The sequence below is a fragment of the Canis lupus genome, chromosome 29, assembly GCF_011100685.1.
Source record: "Canis lupus familiaris isolate Mischka breed German Shepherd chromosome 29, alternate assembly UU_Cfam_GSD_1.0, whole genome shotgun sequence".
Lineage (NCBI taxonomy): Eukaryota > Metazoa > Chordata > Mammalia > Carnivora > Canidae > Canis > Canis lupus.
In genome coordinates, this window is record NC_049250.1 from 23541315 (window position 1) to 23566547 (window position 25233).

The 25233-nt window shown below is 35.9% G+C and overlaps 1 long non-coding RNA gene across 3 annotated transcripts; it reads left to right on the forward strand.

Moving 5' to 3' along the window:
- Nucleotides 1–970: 970 nt before the first annotated feature.
- LOC111093212 lies at nucleotides 971–15984 on the forward strand. 3 transcript variants are annotated; one of them, XR_005380872.1, is made up of 4 exons: nucleotides 971–1101; nucleotides 2513–2643; nucleotides 3757–3839; nucleotides 15817–15984. It is a non-coding gene; the product is annotated as an uncharacterized LOC111093212 (long non-coding RNA). The 3 variants fall into 3 exon arrangements; XR_005380873.1 differs by lacking the exon at nucleotides 15817–15984 and adding an exon at nucleotides 10476–11441; XR_005380874.1 differs by lacking the exon at nucleotides 15817–15984 and adding an exon at nucleotides 5819–5855.
- The last annotated feature ends 9249 nt before the right edge of the window (nucleotides 15985–25233 follow it).

The following is a 25233-nucleotide window of genomic DNA, read 5'->3' on the forward strand; positions in this document are numbered from 1 at the left end:
CAGGCTTTCTCATACTACATTAACTAACCTAAATATTTATCTAGGGCTCTCTCTAAACTAACAGGCTCTGCCCTAAGCCAGTGTATTAAGCAGGGAATACATCCAGACTTCTTTAAGTTACTTTCCAAAAATAACAAATCTCTGAACATGCAGTACCCTTTAAAGCAGCGTTTAATCTGTGGGAGAATGTGGACTGTCAGTTTGGAGCTACAAAAGCCATCAAGGTTTATATTTTGTATATAAGTGCCTGTAAGGGACTCTGCTAACAAACTTGGTACATCAGATCACAGGTGAATTTGGGAGAGATCACATTCATGCACTCATTCAAAGCATAGGGAGGCTCCCTATTCTGATAGCAGCAATACTTAACAATGGTGAAGCTGGGCAGTGAGGAAGAATATTTATAATAGACTATATTGTTCAAAAAATAAGTTTATAATACAAACCATAAAAAAGATGCTATTTGTCATTAAAGCAGATTTCATTTTCCTAGGATGAGGTCTTTACATTTTCAGACATTTATCATCACTTCTAAGCACTGTCTCAGGTGACTGGCAAGTAGGGGTAGGGAATCTGTAGTGCCCTCAGCTTTCCCTGGAATTATCCATATAGAGTACATGTCAGTGAGAGACAGAGTCGTCTTATCTCTGAGACTGAAATCCTGGATGTTCTCAGGAGGACAATAATTGTGAAAAACAAGCTAGCAGCAAGTACATATCTAGCTCCCTGGGGTAATTCCTCAAAGCCTACTGATGAGGCAAGTTTACAGGATCCACTCTCCCAGAGCCAGCATCTGACACCAACACCTCTGGCAAAAGGACGCATGGCTGTAACTTACAAGTGTGGGCCAAAAGGGCGGGTTAGGAAAGGCTTGATGTGGTTTATCTCATAAGGGAAACAGAAGAGAGTTATGACCTCACCCTTAGCTTGGAGGCTTTACAGTGCCTTGGCAGATACACACTGGCCTTGGGGTTAAGCTTGTAGAAAGCCCATGTCAACAGAGGGAAACACTGTGACCACCTGTGTACTTTGGCTGCAATAGTGTGTACACAACAAGTGCATACAAAGGCCTGGGAAAAACACAGGAAAGCAAAAGTTGAGGTAGGTGCAGCTGAGTAAGATGGCTCTTCTCGGGATACCCATGAGCATCGCTTAGCCACCCAGTTCATTTAGTTTGGTCGACTTGCTCAGGCTTACCATAAAGTCCACTGTGAACCTGGAAGGAGGGCAGTTGCCAAATGGTACACACTGTGGAGGCATCCTGAGGTCACAGTGGAGCTGGACAAGTCGTCTGAAGGGGAAAGAATCTGAAGTACAATTGAAGATGACTTCACAGGAGAGTTGAAAATCAAGTTAAAGGTGACACTGAAGAGTAGTGAGCTTGAATCAGAGTAGTTCCAAATAGGCCAGGGGTTTCTGACTGATGGGTACTGTGAATCAGGAAGGAGCTCCTGACTCTGGTCCCTTCCATTGACAGAAGTGTTTATGTGGCAAGCAGGCAGCTATTTCTTATGGGGGCAGGACTAGATGTTTGATGAGGGTGTGCAGGCAACATCAACTCAGAAACCAAGCTTTCTTATCTGCACTCTGAAGGGTATTATTACAACTGGCTTCAGGTAATATTACGACTTAAAATTAAAGCATGTAAGTAATTGCATGAAATTGCAAAAAAAACAAAAGCATGAAAAGTAATTACTCTCTTACCATCCAATTCAGCTATACTTTGAGGAAGCGGAAAGGAAATCTGACTTTAGGAACATTTTCCATTGACACGCAAAAACAAACTTGCATAGCCATGACCATTTCGGTCTTATGTGATTGGTTTTGTAGTCTTGGCTTTTGACAGGTACACAGATTATATTGCCTTTGGAGTAACAAAAAATAATGTCATTCACTTGTACTTACTTCACAGAGGATTCAAGTGTTCTCACTTTCATGCCCTTATTTTCTCCTAGGAAGTCTGTGAACTATTATCTAATTTAATAGAGGACGCATATTTTACAAATAAGATAGCAGAGCTAACAAATGATAGATACAGGACTAGAATCTAGTACCTCCTTTCAATTACAACAAAGAAATAATATTGTTTTCTGAATCTTAAGTTACAGCAAAGTTCATCACTATATTTTGGCCCTGACATGCCTTTTAGTTGCTTTCTGCACCCCACTGCCTTTTCACTATACTTGGCAAAAGATGTTTGTGTAGATATATGGAAAAAGAAGTTAAATGTCATAATTTCATGCTTAGGGCAGATGGTTTATCAACATCCTCAGTCTACAGTTATTCAGGCCCACTTCCCTATGGAATTGTAAACTTCTTAGATTCCAGTGGTTGTTTAGAATCTATTACCTTTGAAAGCAATTGGTCAACATTTAATTTGCCAGGCAAAGTATTGTCATATACCAAGTAGTCATATGAGGCTTTGAAAGAATTGATGTGCCTCACACAGGTTTACTTCTATAGTTTGCCGATTTTTAGTCCCTGCACTTTTAATACTATTTTTCACTAATAGTGGTTTCAACTTGATTACATGCTTGAGGCACAGCACTCACTTAAGATGTGTTTCCAGAGCTCAAGGGCCCTAAGCCATCAAGAGGCCCCCATTACTGGGACAATGTGCATTCTATTCTATTGGTAAAACAGGTAAGCACAGGGCGGGGGGGGGGGGGGGGGGGGTGGGGGGTGTGCATTGGTCAAGGGCCAGAAGAAAAGGCAATTACCTCACTGCATTTATCACAGCGGCGGCATACCTGAGTGCTGAGAGAATAATTTGAACCATATCTCAAGTAATTTAATTTGTAAAAAGTAGATATATGCTTCTAGGCTTCATACCAGACTAAGAGAAGAGAGGGTAGAGATGTTCCTGGAACTATGAGTGGAAAAAGTTATTTCAAACTTTTATTATCAGGTGGCAATAGAGATGAACTTTAGGTTTACCTCAGCTTAGCTTTCTTCATGGCAGTGGCAACAAGATTAAGAAGTTGAGTTTATTTTTCTATTATTTTTAGTTTTCTTATGGTTTTATTGTTTTACTTATATCTTTTCAAGTTTTTATTGAAATTCCAGTTAGTATGTAGTATAATGTTGGTTTCAGAAAAAGATTTTAGTGATCTAGTGCTCATCACAAATGCTCTCACCCATTTAACCTATCTTTGCTGTCCCCTCTCCCACCCTCCTGACAACTTGTCCTCTTCAGCAACCATCAGTTTGTTCTCTATAGCTAGGAGTCTCTCATAGTTTGCTTCCCTCTTTTTTCCCCTTCCCCGTTCATTTGTTTTATTTTGTTTCTTTAAATTTACATATGAGTGAAATCATGTGCTATTTGTCTTTCTCTGACTTATTTCACTTAGCGTAATACTCTCTAGTTCTGTCCACATTATTGCATATGGCAGAATTTCATTATTTTTTAAGGCTCAGTAATATCCAGTTTATATCTGTATTCTTATGTGGACATTTTACAGAGAAATGGCTATTGGAAGCTGGGTATATATGAAGTACAAATCCAAGCTCTGGAGTGCTCAGTCTTGCTGGACTATTGGATAAGGCAAGGCACAGATAAATCACTGAAGTTTGATTTGAGGAATACATACCAAAATTCATCCCCCCTAATGTATCTCTGCTTTATTAAGGCTTTGCATCATTTTTCTTCAGAATTTTTATAGAGAGGCTGGAATTCTTTATTTGCATAATGCACAGCTAATCTGGAGAACAATAGTTATTTTTGAAGAAATTCACTTATCTGACAGTCTTTTCTAGGTATCTGCAAAACGATCTGAAGGATGAAGACATGTCCTGGCAAAATTACTTTGTGGAAGCTTCAAAGTCAGCTATCATTTGCGGTAAGAGAAAAATAGGTTCTGAGAAAAAAAAAGTAGGAAGCATGAAAATAGGAAATCCAGAAGTTCAAGAGGATGGAGGCTGGGAAACAGTGACAGATGGGCATAATGTTTGAGATTTATGACAAGGACTTTCATCTTGGGTATCTTAGATGTGTTCTGTTTGGGGGAGGGAGGGAACATCAAATTATATTGGTCTTGTTGCTGGTTGGAAACATGCAACCTGCATTCTGGAGAAAGGGGCAGACTAGTTGGATGTCACAGGCACAGAGGTGTCAGCTAAAGTCAGGAAAGAAGTGGAAGCCAGCTAGGGAAATTCTGTACAGTAAGAAGGCTGAGGACCAATCATGAGTAACAGCAGCATTTGCAGGGCGGGTTGGGGAAGAGGTCACAGAGACAAAGCATTTCCACAGGCAGGAAGACAGAATTTGAGAAAGGAGAAAGTGGTAAACAATGTCAAATGCTGTGGGGAGCTTAAACAAGATGATGGCTGAGGAATATTATTTAGACTTGAGAATTAGCAAGACCCTGTATTTCTGCCAGAGAAGGTTCAGTAGAGTTTTGAGGGCAGAATCCACAATCTAGTGGTAGAGGTGTAAATAATACCTAGGGAAGTAGGGCAGCCTGGGTGGCTCACTGGTTTAGCACCTGCCTTCAGCCCAGGGCGTGATCCTGGAGACCCGGGATCGAGTCCCACATCAGGCTCCCTGCATGGAGCCTGCTTCTCCCTCTGCTTGTGTCTCTGCCTCTCTCTCTCGGTGTCTCTCATGAATAAATAAATAAAATCTTAAAAAAACTAACTAGGGAAGCAGAGGAATGGCATAGAATGCTTTATTGTATAAATTCAAAAACAGAGTGCTGAGGTTTGAATTCCTGCTTTGCCATTTAGTAGCTATGCCCTTGGGCAAGTTATGAACATTTTTGTACTTCAAGTTTTACATCTAGAAAATGACAGTAATAAAGGCTGTGAGGATTAAATATTTTATTTTATATGTAAAACACTTAGAATTGTACCTGGCCTATAGTATGTGCTATATATAAATGTATTAGTATTTTTTATTATGCCTTAAAGAAGCACATATGAGAAATAAAGTTGAGAAATGTATTAGTTTTCTATGGCGGCATAACAACTTCCTATAAACTTTGAGGCTTAAAACAATAGTGACTTATTAGCTCACTGTAGGTCAGGATGCCAGGCAGAGCTTGATGGAGTTCTCTCCTCTGTTCCTCACAGTTGTGCAATCAGGGTGTTGGCTGGTCTGCATTTATTTCTGGATACTCTGAGAAAGAACCTACATTTCATTCAGGTTGTCATCAGGATTCAATTACTTGTGGTTGTAGGACTGAGATCCTTCTTTCCTTGCTATCAGACAGAGTCACTCTCCACTCCTAAAGGTCACTCACACTCCTTGCCATGTGCCACCTCCATCTTCAAAGCCCAACAATGGAGAATTCATGCATTTGATTTCTCTCACTCGCTTGGTATATGCTGTATGGCCAGTTTGTGGAAACATGCCCTGAATATCCCTATTAATATTATCTTGAGAATGTAGAGATTCTGTATTCTCTATATATTGCTGTCACACAGAATGTGAGGAACATGTTCAGCATTCAAGGTCAGAGTCTCTGGGGGTGACCACCCAGAGCATCTCCATTGTAACGAGGAGTGTCCAGATGGCAGGCCTTAGATCTTCTTAGAACACTGGCCAGGCAAGGAAGGAGAGGCTACAGATAATTGCTATATTAAGTGGCTACACTATAAAAGCAAGCTAAATGTTTGGTGCACATAAATCCTAGCAGCAGATACTTTATCCAGTCTGTGGCTCCTGGACTCCCTGCACGTAAGTTCCCCCAATAAGTCTATGTCTCAACCACTATCTCTAAGTCTTTCTTCAGCCTCATCAGATTATCACCCATCCTTGGCTTAAAGTCTGCTAAGGTGTGGTGACTCACTCACTTAACTTTCTTTTTCCCCCTACAAGAAAGAGCACCATCCCTTCTTAGAGCTCATCTTTTTAGGTAAGTCCCATAAAAAATAATCTCCCATTATTCAAGTCGGGTATGCCATATAACATAAGCAAATTATAGGAATGATATTCTGTTATATTCACAGGTCTCTCCCATACTCATACGATAGATTATACGAAAGCATGGTCATCAGGGTTCATCTTAGAGTTCTGCCTATCATAATGCAGAAAATTAAGTTTTTGTGGATTAGATTGGTATGTTTACAGTTAGAGGGCAAATAACCAGCAGAGAGGGAAATGTTAAAGAAAATAGGAGAAAAAAAAGGTGATATTTTTTCTAGAGTTATATTGTGAAAAGGAGTAGTTATATACGGTATTGAGGACAGAGCTAAATGGGTAACACTGGGAAGGAGCAGAGATATCTCTGAGACTGCAGGAAAGATGATTATAACATGTCACTGTATTCCTTGATGGTTAGTAAACAATCTCAAAACTATGGCATATAAAAATGACCAATTATTTTTCATGCATCTACAGGATCCAGCTGATTTTGGCTGAGCTCTCTCATGCATCTTTGGTTCAACTGGTCCAATTCCATATCTAAATGTTGGCTCTGCTCCATGGTTAACTCATTCTCTTTCTGGTACAAACAGGAAAATCCAGGCAACTCCTTCTCATGGTGATAATAGGTGCACAAGATTTCTTGGGGCCTAGGCACTGGTATACCACCACGTCTGCCTTATTTTAGTTGCCAGCTAGTCGTGTGTCTAGTCCTGTATGAGATTATAAGTACACCACAGAGATATGAGGGCATGGAAGAATTTACATCAATACAATCTACTAGAATGATAAGTTTGGAAACAGAACTATAAGTGGTGATGACATTTACACTTAATGGCATCTAAGTTTTTGGTAATGGGAGAAGACTATGAAATTTAATTTTTATTTGGACACAAGGAAAGTCACGCAGACACACAGAAAAGATCTCTCTTTGAATGTTTACAGGGGACAATGGCTTACCTTGATTAAAGGAAATCTAAAAGGGATCTGTGGTAAATTCAAACCACTATGTAAGGCTAAATTAGAAAGCCATTTAATATTAAGGTAATGTGCTGGTTATCCTTCCATTGTAGATCCATTTTCCACCTTCTCATCTCTATACTGCAGGCAACTGTCCTGCCTGGATTGTTCTCCATTGGTCACCAGGTTCTATTTGGATTCAGCCAATAATGAAGCACTAGGAGTAAGGTCTGGGGTTTATTCTCCAGGTCTCTTCCCTGAAGATTGAGTCTTGCTACACTAGGCCATAGCACCTGTAAGGCAGCCCTCTGCATATGTTGCCACTTTAGGTTCTGGTAGTTTCTTCTTCCTCTTGCCTTTTCAGGATTAGGGATAGTAAGGCTGTCCATTTCCACTAGCCTTAATGCCTTAATGTCCTATATTCCATTTAATTGGTTTCCTAACACACTGCCCACACTTGGTATAATTTTTCTTTATTTTTTTTAATTTTTATTTATTTATTATAGTCACAGAGAGAGAGAGAGAGAGAGAGAGAGAGAGAGAGGCAGAGACATAGGCAGACAGGAGAAGCAGGCTCCATGCACCGGAAGCCCGATGTGGGATTCGATGCCAGGGTCTCCAGGATCGTGCCCTGGGCCAAAGGCAGGCGCCAAACCGCTGCGCCACCCAGGGATCCCGGTATAATTTTTCTAAACGTTCCTCAGTAGTCTAATTTCAGTGTGTCACCTGCTTCCTGTTAGGACTCTGATTAATCTAGTTAAGGATTTGGGACCTCATTTAGTAAGCAACGAGAAACAAAGCATTAGGAGAGGTCTATAAATGGAACTGTGTTGTGGGAAGGTTAATATGAAAGCCACAAAGAGAGAGCATTATAGGAGGCAGCAAAGCACACAGGAGACTCACAACTGTCCAGATGATAGGGCATGAGGGCTAACACCAGAGGTAGTGCTGTGGGCATGGAAAGGGAGAATGGGTGCAAAAGCAACTGTGGGAACAGAATGGATCAGTATCACAGCATTTGGTAGCAGTTAGATGGTCAGGATGAAAGAGCATGATATTTCCAAAATTTTCAGCCTTGAGAGCTAGGAGATGAGTAATACCATTAAGAACAACCAGGGATCAAACCAGGGATCACAAAAGGATACAATGTTCTGTTTTTGACATTTGGAATTTTCCATGTGATGTTCAGTGTCCTATATATAATTGGAAATGTTGAACTTGGGAGATAGATCAGGCCTGGGAATAATTTGGAGGTTGTCCACAGAGATTCAACAGTAATCAGTTTGAGGTGCAGGGAAAGAAGCAGATACAAAGAAGGGAGAAACAAAATACATGGTCTAAGCTTGGTTTGGAAATACAGTTTCTGAGACTAGGAGGAGGAAGGGAGGAGAGTAGCAGATAAACAAACTGAAACAAAAGAGTCTGTGTATTTCAACCCTTTAGTAAACTTTTTTTGAGAAACTAAATTTTTGTGGATTAGGAAGTTTGTTACTTTGTTTTTGTTTTATTTTGAGGGCCAAGCCTCCTAGCGTGGGTTTTGGTTTCTCTCATGAAGATCTTGGGCCTGGGGTGCCACTTATTTTTAAAAAGTGCAAACATTTCTTATTTTGCTTTTAGACCTTTATCATTTGATCCCTTACAAATGTAAGATCTTTTGATTAAGTGTTTTATTTTGTTTTTAAAATACTTTCACACTCAAGGACAAATAAGCTGCAGGAACAAAAATTGTATTAGCAATCCATGTCCATGCAATTCATAATACCTTCTGAGTATCGTTGCTATTAATCTCGTTTCCTTGCCTATATCCTTTATGGACTTTATGTTAATCAATGATTATATTCCCATATAAAAGAAATCTAGGTCAATGGAACTTTATGTTTATGTCTATCAGAGGAATAGTCGTTTGAACATCAGTTTTTTTTTTAAATTTTTATTTATTTACGATAGTCACACACACACACACAGAGAGAGAGAGAGAGAGAGAGAGGCAGAGACATAGGCAGAGGGAGAAGCAGGATCCATGCACCAGGAGCCCGACGTGGGATTCGATCCCGGGTCTCCAGGATCATGCCCTGAGCCAAAGGCAGGCGCTAAACCACTGCACCACCCAGGGATCCCTGAACATCAGTTCTTTAGAGAATTCATTTGCATAGTGAATTAAGCCTTCTAATTCATTCATTTTGAATACTTCCCTATCTATAGACATTTTTTAGAATTGGATTTTCTTAAATTAAGGCACACACTTTTTATTGGACTTTTAACTCATCTGAGACAGCGTAGAGGCAGCAGTTTGAAAAGCACCTGTAGCTTATGTGAGGGAGATTGTTGACTAATATTATGACAGGTGCTATAGGCTGGGATTTTCCTGGGAACACAAGAGATGGCAGGAACCCTTTCTTTTCTTTCTTTCTGCCAGACTAGAGAACTAGAAATTTGAAGTTTACAAGAGCCAGTGTTAATGTTATCTATCTTACTAGCATCACAGCACTGTCCCTATTCCCCTGTGAACCATCCCTATGGAACCTGCCCACCTTGGCAGGCATCTATCCAAAGCAGCTTTTGCCAAGACACACCAGGCAAGCAGCTCCCAGCCAGACTGATGCCATTCTAAGTGACTCCTGTCCAGGCAATGGGGGAGACATAGCCACACATCAGCACCCCTACAGTTCCTACAGCCAAACCTCTTAGCTGGCTGTGTAGGGAGCTGGTCTTGCCCTTCAGTGCGCCTGAGAGACAGTTATGCTGACTGCTGCCTCTCTACCTAATGAGCCTATGGATGCTTCAGACAGGCCTCTCAATAGGGCAAGGAGCAAACTCTGCCCAAGGTGCCCATAGTAGGTAAAGCAGGTGACTGTAACCAACTAAGCTGAAGGCAACTGCAGCTCAGTCACATAGGAGGACACACCTGAAGCACCTGGTTCTGATGACCAGGGGGTATTGTGCTATAGGGCCCCAAAGGACTTCTTGTGTATGAGGCCCATTTTCAAGACCAAAAGATATAGGTGACCTACCTAGTACAAAGAAACAACACAGAGAGACCAATTGAGGAGACAGAGAATAATTCCCAAATGAAAGAACAAGACAAAATAAAAAAGAACTAAGTGAAATGGAGATAGGCAAGTTGCCTGATAAAGAATTTGAAGTAATGGCCATAGAAATACTTACTAGGAAAGAAAAAAAAATACTTACTAAGTTTGAAAAAGGCATGGGTGAACTCAAGTGAGAACTTCAACAAAAAGAAAATATAAAAAAGAACTGGGGATCTCTGGGTGGCTGAGCAGTTTAGTGCCTGCCTTTGGCCCAGGGCATGATCCTAGAGTCTCGGGATCAAGTCCCATGTCGGACTCCCTGTGTGGAGCCTGCTTCTCCCTCTGCCAGTGTCTCTGCCTCTCTCTCTGTGTCTCTCATGAATAAATACATAACATCTTAAAAAAAAAAAAGAACTAGTCAGGGCTGAAAAATTCAGTTACAAAAACATACTAGAGGAAATCAACACAAGACTAGAAAACTAAAAATCAACAATAGACTGGAACAGATCAGTGATCTGGAAAGCAGGGTAATGGAAAGTGACCAAACTGAACAGAAAAAAAAACATAGGATAGCTTATGGGAATTCTGCAGCATCATCAAGCATAATAACATTTGCATTATAGGGATCCCAGCAGTAGAAGAGAGAAACGGGGGCAGAAAACTTATGTGAAGAATAGCTGAGAAGTTCCTCAATCTGGAAAGGAAACAGCCAGATCCAGGAAGCATGGAGAGCCCCTAACAAGATGAACCCAAGGAGCACCACATCAAGACACATAACAATTAAAATAGCAAAAAAAGTAATGGTAAAAGAGAGAATCTTAAAAGGAGAAAAAGAAAATAATGATGTGCAAGAGAAACCCCATAAAGCACTCTACTGACATTTCAGCAGAAACTGCACAGGCCAAAAGAGAGTAGTGTGAAATATTCCAAATACTAAAAGGAAAAGAACCTGCAACCAAGAATACTATACCCAGAAACAGTATCATTCAGAATAGCAGGAGAGATAAAGGGTTTTCCAAACAAAATTTAAATGAGTACATTACCAGTGAACCAGCCTTAAAAGAAACATTAATGGGAATTATTTAAGTGGAAAGAAAAGGCCATAACTAGAATTGAGAAAATTAAGAAAGGGAAAATTTTCATAGGTAAAAAGCAAACATGGTAAAATCAGTAGATTAATCACTTACAAAGCCAGTATATAGATTAAAATATAAAAGTAGTAAAATATATTTATAAAAATTAGCCAAGGGGTACATAAAATAAAATGACATAAAATATGACATACATAAGATGTGGAGGGGAGAGTAAAAATGTAGTGCTTTTAGATGTATTTGGACTTAAGTGGCCATTAACTTAATATAGACTGCTATACACATAAGATGTTATATATGAAACTAATGGTAGCCACAAATTAAAAATATATGATGCACACATACAAAAAAAATGGAGAAAGGAATCCAAGCATAGACCATAAAACTACAAGGGAAAAGAACAAGAAGAAAGTAACAGAAGAACTTCAAAAACAACTAGAAAACAACAAAATAGCAGTACATACCTATCAAAAGTCACTTTAAATGTAAGTGAACTAAATGCTACAATCCAAAGAAATAGGGAGACTGAATAGATTAAAAAAATGACCCATCTAAATATTGCTGGAAGAGACTCATTTCAGACCTAAAGACACATACATACAAAAAGGAAAGAGATAGAAAAATGTATCATGCAAACAAAAGCAACAAACAAACAAACAAACAAAACAATCCAGGGTAGCAACATTTATATCAGACAAAATGGAGGGTATTATGCTGAGTGAAATAAGTCAATCAGAGAAGGACAAACATTACATGGTCTCATTCATTTGGGGAATATAAAAATTAATGAAAGGGAATAAAGGGAAAGGGAGAGAAAATGATGAAAATATCAGTGAGGGTGACAAAACATGAGAGACACCTAACTCTGGGAAATGAACAAGGGGTAGTGGAAAGGGTTGTGGGTGGGGGTTGGGGTGACTGGGTGATGGGCACTGAGGGAGGCACTTGGTGGGATGACCACTGGGTGATATGCTATATGTTGAACTCCAATAAAAAAATGTTAAAAAATAGGCTTTAAAACAAAGAGTAGCAGGAGACAAAGAAGGACAATACATAATGATAAAAGGAACAATCCAATAAGAGGTTATAACAACCGTAAATATCTATGAACCAAACATTGGAGCACCTAAACATAAAGCAAATATTAACAGACATAAAGGAGAAATTGACATTAATATAATAATAGTAGGGGACATTAATATCCCACTTACATCAATGGAAAGATAATCTAGACAGAAAATCAACAAGAAAATAGTGGCTTTTAATGACACATTAGGCCAGATGGACTTAACAGATATATATTGAATATTCCATCCCAAACCAGAATACATATATTTTTTAAGTGCATACGAAGCATTCTCCAATGTGCCAAAGAAATCCAAGATGAAATAAAAAAATACATTGACACAAAAAAAATTTCAAATCTAATGATTTAAAATCTTTGGGATGCAGCAAAAGCAGTTCTCAGAGGAAAGTTTATAGTAATATAAGCCTACCTGAAGAAGAAAAATCTCAAACAACCTAACCTTATACCTAAAGGAACAGGAAGAAGAATAAGCAAGCCCAAACCCAGCAGGAGGAAGAAATAAGAAATATTAGAGTGGAAATATGAAATGGAGACTTAAAAACAATAGAAAAGACCAGTGAAACCAAGAGCTGGTTCTTTGAAAAAAACGCAACTGATAAACCTTTAGCCAGGTTTAGCCACTCATCAAGAAATAGAAGACTTGAAGTCAGAAATGGAGAAATCAATGGAGAAATATAAAAAATTATATTATGAAAAATTATATATCAACAAACTGAATATCATAGAAGAAATGGATATGCTTCTTAGAAGCAGATGATCATCTAAAATTGAGTCAAGGAAGGAATAGAAAATTTGAACAGATTACTGGTAATGAAAAAACCTCCAATAAACAAAAGTTCAGAACCAGATGGCTTCACAGGTGAATTCTACCAAATATTTAAAGAGTTAATACCTATTCTCCTCAAACTATTCCAGAGAATACATGAAGAAGGAAAACTTCCAAATTTATTCTACAAGGACAGCCTTACCCTGATATTGAAAACAGGCTAACACACTAAAAAAACAAAAAAAAAAAACAAAACAACCCCCCCCCCCAAACACAGGTAAACATCTCTGATGCACACAGATGCAAAAATTTTCAACAAATATTAACAAACTAAATCCTACAATACATTAAAAAAATCATTCACAATAAATCAAATAGGATTTATTCCAGGGATGCAAAGGTGGTGCAATATTTGCAAATCAATGTGATATATCACATTAACAACAGGAAGAGTAAAAATGATATGATCATCTCAATAGATGCAGAAAAAGCATTTGACAAAATGTGACATCTGTTTTTTTTTTTTTAATGTGACATCTGTTGACAACAAAAACTCTCAGCAAAATGGGGTTAGAACATAATAAGACCAAATATGAAAAACCTAGAGCTCACATCATACTCAGTGGTGAAACACTGAGAGCTTTTCCTCTAAATCATGAATAAGGCAAGGATGTCCACTCTCACCACTTTTATTCAACATAGTATTTGAAGACCTAGCTACAGCAGTCAGGCAAGAAAACATAAAAGTCATCCACATTGGTAAGTTGAACTGTCACTATTTGCAGATGACAGGATATATATAGAAAACCCCAAAGACTCCATCAACCATCCCTTTGTCCCCCAACTATTAGAACTGATAAAGTCAGTAAAGTTTCAGGATAAAAATAAACATACAGAAATCTGTTGCATTTCTGTACACTAATAATAAAATAGCATAAAGGGAAATTAAGTATTTCCATTAAGTTACACCAAAAAAGATAGGATACCTAGGAATAAATTTGACCAAGGAGGTAAAAGGCCTATTCTCTCAAAACTATAAGACACTGATGAAACTGAAAATGATATCAGCAAATGGAAAGATGATATATGGTACTCATATATTGGAAGAATTAATATCATTAAAATTTCCATATTACTGAAAGTAATCTACAGATTCAATGCAATTCCTACCAAATACCAATGGCACTTTTTCAAAGAATCTAGCATTTTCAAATTTTAGACTTGTATGGAACCACCAAAGACTTTAAATAGCCTAAGCAAATTTGTGAAAGAACAACAAACCTGGAGGTATCATAATTCCAGATTTTAAGATACATTACAAATCTATAGTAATAAAAGCTGGCACAAAAATAGACATGTAGTTTGATGGAATGGAAGAGTGAGCCCAGAAATAAAATGATACCTAGTTGGCAATTGAACTATGACGAAGGAGGCAAGAGTATACAATGGGGAAAAGACCATGTACTCAATAAATGGCATTGGGAAAAGTGGACAGCTACATACAAAAAAAAAAAAAACAACAAAAAAAAAACTGAGCTACTTTCTTACATCATGCACAAAAGTCAAAATGTAATAAAGACCTAAATATGAGACCTGAAATCATAAAACTTCTAAAAGAAAATGTAGGCAGTAATCTCTTAGACACTTGTCTCTATAATGTATTTATGGTATGTCTCCTGAGACAAGGGAAACAAAAGCAAACATAACTATTGTAACTACACAAAGATAAAAACTTTTGCACAGCAAAATAATCCATTAACAAAATGAATGGCAACCTAGTGAATCAAAGAAGATCTTTGCATTGGTGGATATTGATATACCCGATAAGGGATTAATATTAAAAATGTATCATGAACTCATACAACTCAAAAAAAAAAAAACCCAAGCAATCCAATTAAAAAATGTACAGAGACCTGAATAGATATTTTTTTTTTTCTGAAGACAACCTACAGATGGCCAACAGAAAAAAATGTTCAGCATCACTAATCATCAGGGAAATGCAAGTCAAAACCACAATGAGATATCACAACAGTCAGAATGACTATTATTAAAAAGACAAGAAATAGCAAGTGTTGTTGAGGACATGGCATGAAAGGAACCCTCTGCACTGTTGATGAGAATGTAAATGGGTGCAGCCACTGTGGAAGTTAAAAATAGAAATGATCCAGTAATTTCACTACTGGTTATCTACCCAAAGAAAAGAAAACACTTGTTTTCTAGTTCGAAAAGATATATGCTTATCTTTAAGCATAAGGGTATAAAGATACCCTTATGCTTATTGAAGCATTATTTACAATAGCCAAAGTATGGAAGCAATCCAAGTATACACTGATAGATGAATGGATAATGCAGAGATTGTATATGCATATACATATATATATACACACATACATTATATCCACTTATATATGTGTGTGTGTGTATATATATATATATAATGTCCATATGAAAGACTGAGATCTTGCCATTTACTTAGAATATAAGTGAAATAAGTCAAATGGAGAAAGACAAATAGCATATGATTTCACTTACATGTAGAATCTAATGAAACAAATGAACAAAACCCAGAGCCTTAAGTGGTTGCTAGAAGGCAGGTTGGTGAAGATAGGTGAGACAAGGGATTAAGAAATGTAAATTTCTAGTTATAAAGTAAATAAGTCACAGTTAAAAGATATAAATGAAAAAATAGCATAGAGTATATAGTCAACAGTATTATAATAACATATATATGGTGACAGATGGTGACTATACACTGTGATGAGGATTGAGCGATGTATAGAATTGTCAAATCAATCTGTTGTACTCCTAAAACTAACATAAAATTGTACATAAATTGTATTTTAACAAAGATTATTGAGATAATATATTTTAAAATTAAAAATAATTTTTCACTTTGAATTTTGGATAACTAAATAGTTTTGATGGCTTGGGGATATTAGGTGGGAACTTTCATTTATTACATATCTATAGTAAGTAAATAACTTGAATCAACAAATTCAAGATGTACCTTTTAATTTCAGTTCAGAATGCTGGGGCAAACTAACACCAGGTTCCAAGAAGAGAAGAGTCACAAAGAACTGTTGCTAATGATCCTCTCATTTGTGCACCTAGCACAATTGGTAAAGGTTTGACTAAAGCACAGTTTTACTTCCACATCTATAATAAAATAGCATTTGTTTGTGGAGATATTTCTTTTCTCCAGCATCACTTGCTAACACCAATTCCTATTACTGAAGACAAGGTTTTTGGTTTGGTCAAGGTTGAAACTCTGATTCTGGAACATGAGCCACTTTTTTGTTTTCTATGTGTCTGTTAGATCTGGTCTCCATATTAAGAAGACTTCCCTCTTATACCACATGTGGAATTCAACTTAGGGTGGAAACAAGAAAGCATTAAATCATCTGTTGAAAATCCTAAACAATTCAAAAGTCAAAACATACTACATTAGGCATTTTCATTTGGATCCCACTTGTGAGATATGTGTGATACTATGTTGAGATTAATTCAGGCTCATATGACTAGCTGGATCTGGCAAGGCTTACTTTAAATGTATAGTTAAAAAATGTATTTCCAGATCCAAATATATGTAGCAGATAATATAAAGCTAGCTGTGCCAAAACAATTTGAATTTTTGAAATACACTTAAAAAATGTATTTAGCTCTCCAGTGAGGGGTAGTTTAGAACAAGAAGCAGCAATTTGTTGTGTGAGAGCAGTGCAGTAAGACTTGTGAAATCTGTTCCATATTAGCTCTGAGAACTTGGACAGCAGATGATACTTTGAGCCTTCATTTCTTTAACTGTCAACAAGATGAATGATATTTTCTCTAGGTACCTGTGATACAGAAAGATCAAAAATGTGATGATGTGCTTGATAAACTATGAAGTTTTATACCTTGTTTACCAGTAACATTTACAGAACATTTATTAAGCACTGTGCTAGGATTATTAGGCTTGGAATAAACAAAGATGAATAATACATCTGCCTTCTAAGAATTTGTGGTCCTACACAGTGTATGGGAAACAGACATGTAAAGAAAAAAATACAACCTATTACAAATAGTGTAAAAAGGATACAGTAGAAGTTTTAAGCAGTCAATTTAGTTGGAGGAGTCAGGAAAGGATTTCCACAAAAAGTGATCTGAGTAGGTGTTACTAGATCGATGGAAATAGGAGGGTGGTGTTAGTAGATATTCTTTCAGGAAGAGGCCAATATAAACAAAGGTGATAAGGATGAAATAGCATGGCTTGTTAGAAGAACTATAAAACTACATACGTGGACTGTTTTGCTCTTGACTTATTTGTATCAGATACTTAATAGAGTGATGATCTTAAGTCAAATATCAATAAAACCAAGGGATATGAATTCTTTATGAAAGCACATAGAATATATGGACTTTTATTCCTACCTTTTCTGAATATATTCTAAATGGCAACCAGTAGTGCAAAACATAAGATTTGGACTGGATTTCATGATGCAATAAAGAGTTTGGGCAAGGTCTCAAGGATGCTAGGTGTATAAAAGGCATCATTTGTCATATTTGATAGTAGAGGTGGATTTGGAAAAAAATTAAAGTGATTTTTCAAGACATTCACTTATTCACAACTATGCATGTAAGGAAAACATGAATTATGAATTTAAAAAATACTCAAGTTATCAAAAATAAATTTAAACTACCATAATGAATATTTTCTCCTCCTTGCTCAGCTGCTCATAGTGGCTCCCACAAAACAGTCCAAATAAAAGGTCTTTACTTGACGTGTGAAAAATGACCTATGGAATCTTGTTCAATTGCATCATATATTTAACATGCGGCAGACATTTTTATTTAAAATCTCTTCCTGTGTGGATTATTGCATTTCCCACTCTGATCATTTTTTCCAAGTCTCAGGGGATTCTATATATTATACCACAGTCCATTTCTCAAAGAAATAGGGCCATATTGTCTACCATCTGTGTTTCTGATCTCCTTTTCCAGAAAAATATTCATTTTTAATTTGTCCCCTGAGTTTTGAAAATTCTCCAAGAATTCTCCATTCCCCTCTTCATGACCATGTATCCACTACTTATTCTTCCATTCTATTACTGGTTGTTCTCTAAGTCATTCTTTTTGGTTCTTTCTTATGTTCTTTTTGTTGTTGTTGTTTGGTTTTGTTTTTTTTACACTTGATTGGGGCACTTTGTCATGTGCCCAGTTTTCATCTAACTGGGACTTTGGTTACTTATGACTAAATTACTTCCTTTCCTTAAACATCACATTGAAAACAAAATTATCATTGGAGAGATTGAAGAAAGTGTGTCATTTTCTCAATTGGTAAGATCAAGTTCTCCCTTAGGATTTAAAGTCCTTTAAATTTTATTTCCTCTTCTTTTGTTGTTAACCTTTTGGAGATAAAGGTGGACAGAGGTACATTTCAAAAATGAGAACTTTGTTAAGTGATAATTACAGTTTCTCTAATATTTTTTATAAAGAACAATTTCTACTGTTATTTTCAAATTAATTTTAGAATATTTTTCCATATTATATGATTATATATTATGTATTTGCCATATTATATATATTTGTCACATTGAACTTTATTTGTAAATCAAAGAAATCATTTAGATTAACAAAATTTTTTAAAATTAATTTATTTTATTATTTTTAAAAAATTTCTTAATTGAGGGGTAAGGCAGAGATATATCAAGAGAGCTGGCTCAAACTCAAGAAAGATCATTTCAATCTCACAACGGATTGGAATTAGGAACTAGAGGGTGTCAAAAATCAAAATTACTTTCTCTGTGTGACATGATTATTTTTCATTGCTTCTCTCTGCTTCTGTGCCTTAATTTTCTCTCCTCCTTTAGATTGGATTTAATTATCTGTGTACATAATAGAAAATGCCTGCTTCAGCCCCTCAAAACCTCCCATGCCTGAATAAAACAGAAGCTGTGTTATTCTGTGAACCAACTCCCATAGTGAAATATTGAAGATAATTTAGAATTTAGATATGAAAAAGAAAACTTCAAAAGTAGGGACAGGATTGAAAGTAGGTTTGGATAACTTAATATAGGAATAAATTATGGAATAATTACAAATATGGAATAAATTATAAATTAATAAAAAGCCAAAATTTGATGGTTTTAAAATGCTAATAAATTTAGGTTTGGTGATAGTAGGGTTCACTTGAAGGAGTATTACTATGATTACTTATAGTCCTGCTTATAGTGGCATGTGAGCAAGAGCCTAGCCAGTGGCTCTACCTGTCTTCCAAGCAAAGCAGGTGACCTCAGCTGGTCAGGGGACTCATGTGTGATTCTGTCTGATTTGGGTTCAGCCCATTCTGCTATCCTGCCTGGTCAGTTAAGCTAACTCATAGCCCCACTTACCACTGAGTATATCTAGTAGTCTCACCTCAGTGAGAAACCTGGCCAGAGAATACAGCCATGCTCAGGAATCAAGCCAGCAGTCCTATCTACTATTTCCAGCCAGCAGTAACTCACCATCCCCCACCTCAGGGCTTGGGCAGTGGCCTTGCCCTAAAATAGATCCTGATAGCAAGTGCATCCATCCATCCAAGGATACAACCAGTTGACTCATTAAGAACCCCAAGCTGAGCTGCCTGGTGAAGATGGTACGTCTCTGCTAAAGTGAACCTGAAAGCCCAAGAGAGGATACCACTTACTCAAATATACAGATACCAACATGAGAAACCATGGACCACAAAAGATCAGTTAAACATGACATTACCAAATATAATTTATAAAGTTCCAATAACTGACTGTAAAGTTATAGAGATCTATGTACTATCAAAGAATTCAGAAAAATACTCTTAAAGTAATTAGTGTAAGAATACAGCAACTAAGCAAAATAATCCATGAACCAAATGAAACTAAAGAGGTCATTATATAATGATAAAAGGGTCAATCCATCTAGAAGCTATAGTTATAAATATGTATACACTAAACATTAGAGCAACTTAACATATAAAATGTCAACAGAAACAAAAGAACACATAAACAGCAATACAATAATAGTTGGGAACTTTAATATTCCCCTCTTAGCAATGGACATATTATCCAGATAGAGTCATTAAGAATACAGATTTTAATGGCATTATAGACCAAAAAGACCTAACAGACTTGTACAAAACATTTCATATAACAATAGCAGAATACATATGCTCCTCATAACGGCATGAAACATTTTCTAGCATAGATTATACGTTAGGCTACAAAACAAGTCCTAGCAAATTTAAGAAGATTGAAGTCATACCAAGTATATTTCTTGACCATATGGTATGAAATTAAAAATCAATAGAAGGAAAGCTAGAAAATTCACAAATTTGGAAATTAACACTCTCCCGAAAAACCAATGGATCAAAGAAGAAACTAAAATGAAAAAGTATCTTGAGGCAAAAGAAAATATAAATAAAACATCAAACTCTATGGGAGAAGCAGTTCTAAGAGGGAAGTTTATAGCTCTAAATAAGTACGTTAATTTTTTTAATAATAAATTTATTTTGTATTGGTGTTCAATTTGCCAACATACAGAATAACACCCAGTGCTTAAGTACATTAATTTTTAGATTAAGAAAGATCTCAGTCTCATTTTACACACAAAGAACTAGGAAAATAAGAACAAACTAAGCCCAAAGTTAGCAGAGGAAGGAAATAATAAGTATCAGAACAGAATTGAAATAAAGAACCAGAAAACAATAAAAAAGATTAATAAAACTAAGAGTTGGTTCTTTGAAGAAAAAATTGATAAATCTTTAGTTGGACTAACAAAGAAAAAAGGGAAAGGACCCAAATCAATTAAGTTATAACTGAAAGGGGAGACACTACAACTCGTACCACACAAAGAATCATGAGATTATCATAAATAATTATATGCCAACAAACTAGACACAACCTAAAAGAGATGGATAAATTCCTAAAAACATACAGCCTGCCAAGACTGAATTAGGAAAAAATAGAAAATCTGCACAGACTGATGTTAAAGAGATCAAATCAACCAAAAATCTCAACAACAAAAAAGCTAAGGACTAGATAATTTCACTGGTGAATTCTAGCAAACATTTACAGAGGAACTGATGCCATTCCTGCTCAAATTTTTTAAAAATTGAAGAGATGGGAGGGGATGCTTCCAAACTTATTTTGCAAAGATAGCATTACCCTGATACCAAAGCCAAACAAGGACACAACAAGAAAAGAAAACTATAGGCCAATATTCCATATGAATATAGATGTATAAATTTTTAAAGTACTAGAAAACCAAATTCAGTAGCACATTAAAAAAATTATATACCAATATTAAGTGGTTTCATTCTGGGATGCAAGGTTGGTTCAATATATAGTAAATGTGATAAACCACAGTAATAGAAGAAAGATGAAAATCATATGATAATCTCAGTGGATGCAGAAAAGATACTTGACAAAATTCAACATCCATTCATCATAACAAATTGGGTATAGAAGGAATGTACTTCCATATAATAAAAGCCATATATGACAACTCCATAGCTAACATCACTCTCAATGGTTAAAGGTTGAAAGCCTTTTCTCCAAGATCACAAACAAGACAAGGGTGCCCATTCTCACCACTGCTATGCAACATACTCAAAGTCCTGCCAGAGTAACTAGGCAAGAAATATAAAAGACATTTGAATTGGAAAAGATAAAGGAAATTTTTTTTCTAATCACAGATGACAGGATTTGTCAAGATAATCAATAATACTCAATGAAGAGAAGACAATCTCTTCAATAAGTGGTGCTGGGATAACTGAATATGCACATATAAAAGAATAACTGGACTCTCATATTACATTACTCACAAAAAGTAACTCAAAATGGATTAAGACTTAAATGTAAGACTTGAAACTACAAAACTCCTCTAAGAAAACACTTCCTGGCATGGGTCTTGGCGATGATTTTTTGGCTATGATACTTAAAGCACAACAAAAAAATCAAAATTACATAAGTGATATCATATCAAATTAAAAAGTGTTTGCATAGCAAAAGAAATTACCAACAAAGTGAAAGGCAATTTATGTGATGGGAGAAAATATTAGCAAACCACATTCTGATATGGGTTCTTTATGTATTTAATCCTTAAAACTCATTAGCAAAATAATCTAGTTTAAAAACAGGCCGAGGACCTGAGTGGACACTTTTCCAAAGACATACAAATGGTCAACAGGTACAGTACAAGGTGCTCAACGTCTCTAATTAGGGAAATGCTAGTCAAAACTACAATGAGATAATACACCTGTTAGAATAACTCTGCTAAAAAAACCAAGTAGTAACAAATGCTGATGAGGATGTGAACAGAAAACCTTTGTACACTGTTTGTGGGAATGGAAACTGATGCAGGCACTATGCAAAATAGTATGGAAGTTCCTAAAAAATGTAGAGATAGACCTACTGGAAAAAATTAAAAAATAAGGCCACTGAATTTCAAGGGCAGTGAAACTCAAAAGAGGGAGAGAAATATAACAAACACATCAAAACTGTAAATAAAATTATTTTAGCAGATAAATTCAAACCAAAAATTTGGGTTCCCAAATATATACTAAATTGTTGAAATGTCAACAAATTTTTTTTGTCATTTCCAAATATGTGAGATTTTTTCAGAAAGATATTTAAAACATTATAAATCTCTTCTGAGATGCTCCCGCTTTAAGTCCTAACTGCACTGGGAACATGACTTTGGAACTGAATCCTATCCTGACAAGGCAGTATCGTGGGGCTCAATAGCAACCTGTAGAAGTTCAAAATGTTTTAATAATTGGCCAAACCAATATTCCTTTTGGATGAAAGTATTTGTTTCTTTGTAAGCTTTGTTTCCTATTCTGAACAAAGCATTAATGCTTGTTATGGTGGAAAATTATTTTTCATTTTAAATAGTGGCATCAATCTAACTCCATGTTATCACAGGGTTCAAAATGAGGAAGTAAAAATTGATTTGACTATGGTAAGATTTTGACTTTGACCTCAGCAAACAATACAAATTGGAAAAAATAATTTGATCATAGGAAGGACAGAATAAAAGGAGAAGCAGGAGAATAGGTTAACTTTTATACCCATAGTAACCTATTCCTGAAATTTTTTTTTCTACTTAAGTTGACTGTCTAAAATTTGGTTGAATTTGATTTGAAATTTTCAGTAAAATTATAGACCCCCTCCACCAAGGTTATTAGGCATCTTAATTGTTGAAATTTTCAGGAAATACATAATTTATGTAATTATTTAGGTATCGTTGCTTTATAAATAATACAAGAAAATAGAAAATACCCATTCTTTAAGAGTTCTTCAGTATATTTTGTATGTTTTGACTTTGTGTCTCAGTTTTTACATAATCTTTGTTGCAAAGTTTGATATTTATTAAATTATTCAAGTAGGTTTTAGCGTTTTTCTAGTCAGACAGGATAACACAGTTTTAGTTTTATCAATTAGCAAGATTCCTAATGTATTATCATAATTCATTTGGTTTAAATCATAGACCTATTAATTCATCCTATGTAGTTAATATCAAACTTTTACTTTATATTTGAAGTTTAAAATTAACATCAGTGTATATTCTTACATGTTTATGTAGGTGAAATTTTTCATGTGTAATATGTCTAATTAATGACTACATGTGTTGCATCTACTATGAACAAAATACTTTAATATGTATTTTAAGAACTATAAAGAAAAAATTAGACATGGATCCTACCCTCAAAGTGTACACAATATCCTAGGGAAAACAAGATCTACATAAATAAAATTAATGCAAAGTAGATATTGAAATGTGATTCAAAATATAAGGTGATATTAGAACAGAGAGGATTTCAATTCACCTGGAAGCATAAAACCATGCCCTTAGGAGATATCTCTTAGGAGCACATTTTTGAAGAATAGTTAGGATTATGATTGGTGATGAGGTAAGAACTTTCCAATTAAATAGAATGAGCAAAGGGGTAGGATTCCATGGGGAAAAAAATGAATGACTAGTTCTTCAAGCAAACATGGGAAGAAGATAAGGTTGGAAGTTTGATTAGACCAATATGATGGTGTGCTAAAGTCAGCTGGTATTGCCTTGTGAGAGCTAACTTAACTTTTCAAGAATTTTGTTAGACAGCTGATATCATTTTGGTAGCATAAAACTATCCATGATAATAGGAATATTTACACATGCAAACTATTAATGCTAGGAATCAGGGTTGGGACTTTTTTTTTTTTTTTTGGAAAGTGTGTTAAACATTTACGGGCATACCACTAGACCCATCTAGGCTTGAGGGCCTGATCCTCAATATAATTCATTTTATAATGCTGAGTTTTGATATATGTTCTACTACTTTGAAGACAATACTTTTGGAAAAGAAAATGGTTAATTGGGTATAAACAAGAGGTAAATATAAGAAAGTTGCTTGAAAATAGGAACATTTTATTACATGAGATAAAAGCCATAAAATAGTCTATCACATTAAATAGTTCCAAGGTAGAAGAAAGAATATTTGGTGAAGTAGGACTCATTGACATGATTGAAGAATCTAACATAGATAATATGACAAGTTTTAACAAAAAGCAAAGAGCAATAGTTATTGCAGTAAGTGAAAAGCTCATCATAAAAGCCCACTGGTTTGACAACACATAGTTCACATCACTGCTAGTCTGGGAGGAGAATGAGATACTGTTAGTGGTTTTATCTAATAATGACTAAAGGAGCTGCCTGAATGGTGTACTTACTCCCTAATGACTAGAGAGGGTGGAGAGCAAGCTTCTGTATGACATATTGCTCTCTCTCCTCACTGATTAGAACTCCATGTACAACAAAGCTCCTCACATCACTAGAGCTTAAAGAAATCCCTAGAAGCAAAATGCTATGTTCTGTGGATCATTTTCTGTTTGTCTTGTCTGACAGGGAGGAATACTTTATTAACTCTTTATCAGGAATGAGCTTATTTATCAGAGAGAGAGGCATTCTATGAATAGCTTAGTTTGAGTGACATTCTAATAACCATAAAATAAGCATGAAAAAGTTCCTGAAAAAAAAAAAAAGGGAAAAGAAAAACTTCCTGAAGTTTTAACAATTGTCTTCAGGCATTCAGGCCTTTAGGAAACACAACAACCCAGTAATTGCTATCCATCTTGGAATCCAGGGTGGAGAATTTTGAACAGTGTCACAGCTGGGGTTCAGGGCATGTGTGAAACCCCCAGAAACATATGCCAAAGTTTGTTGTGTGTGTTCATGTATTTTTCTTGAAAGAGGTCCCATAGTTTCTTTTCTTCAGATTCTCAACTGAAACTCTTGCCCATCCAATGTGCCATTCTGTTACCACAGAAAAGTCAAGAATCATGGATTTTAAATGAAAAATGAAAACACAGCAGTCCAAAACCTTTGGGATACAGCAATAGTGGTCCTAAGAGGGAAGTATATTAGCAATACAGGCCTACTTCAAGAAGTAAGAAAAA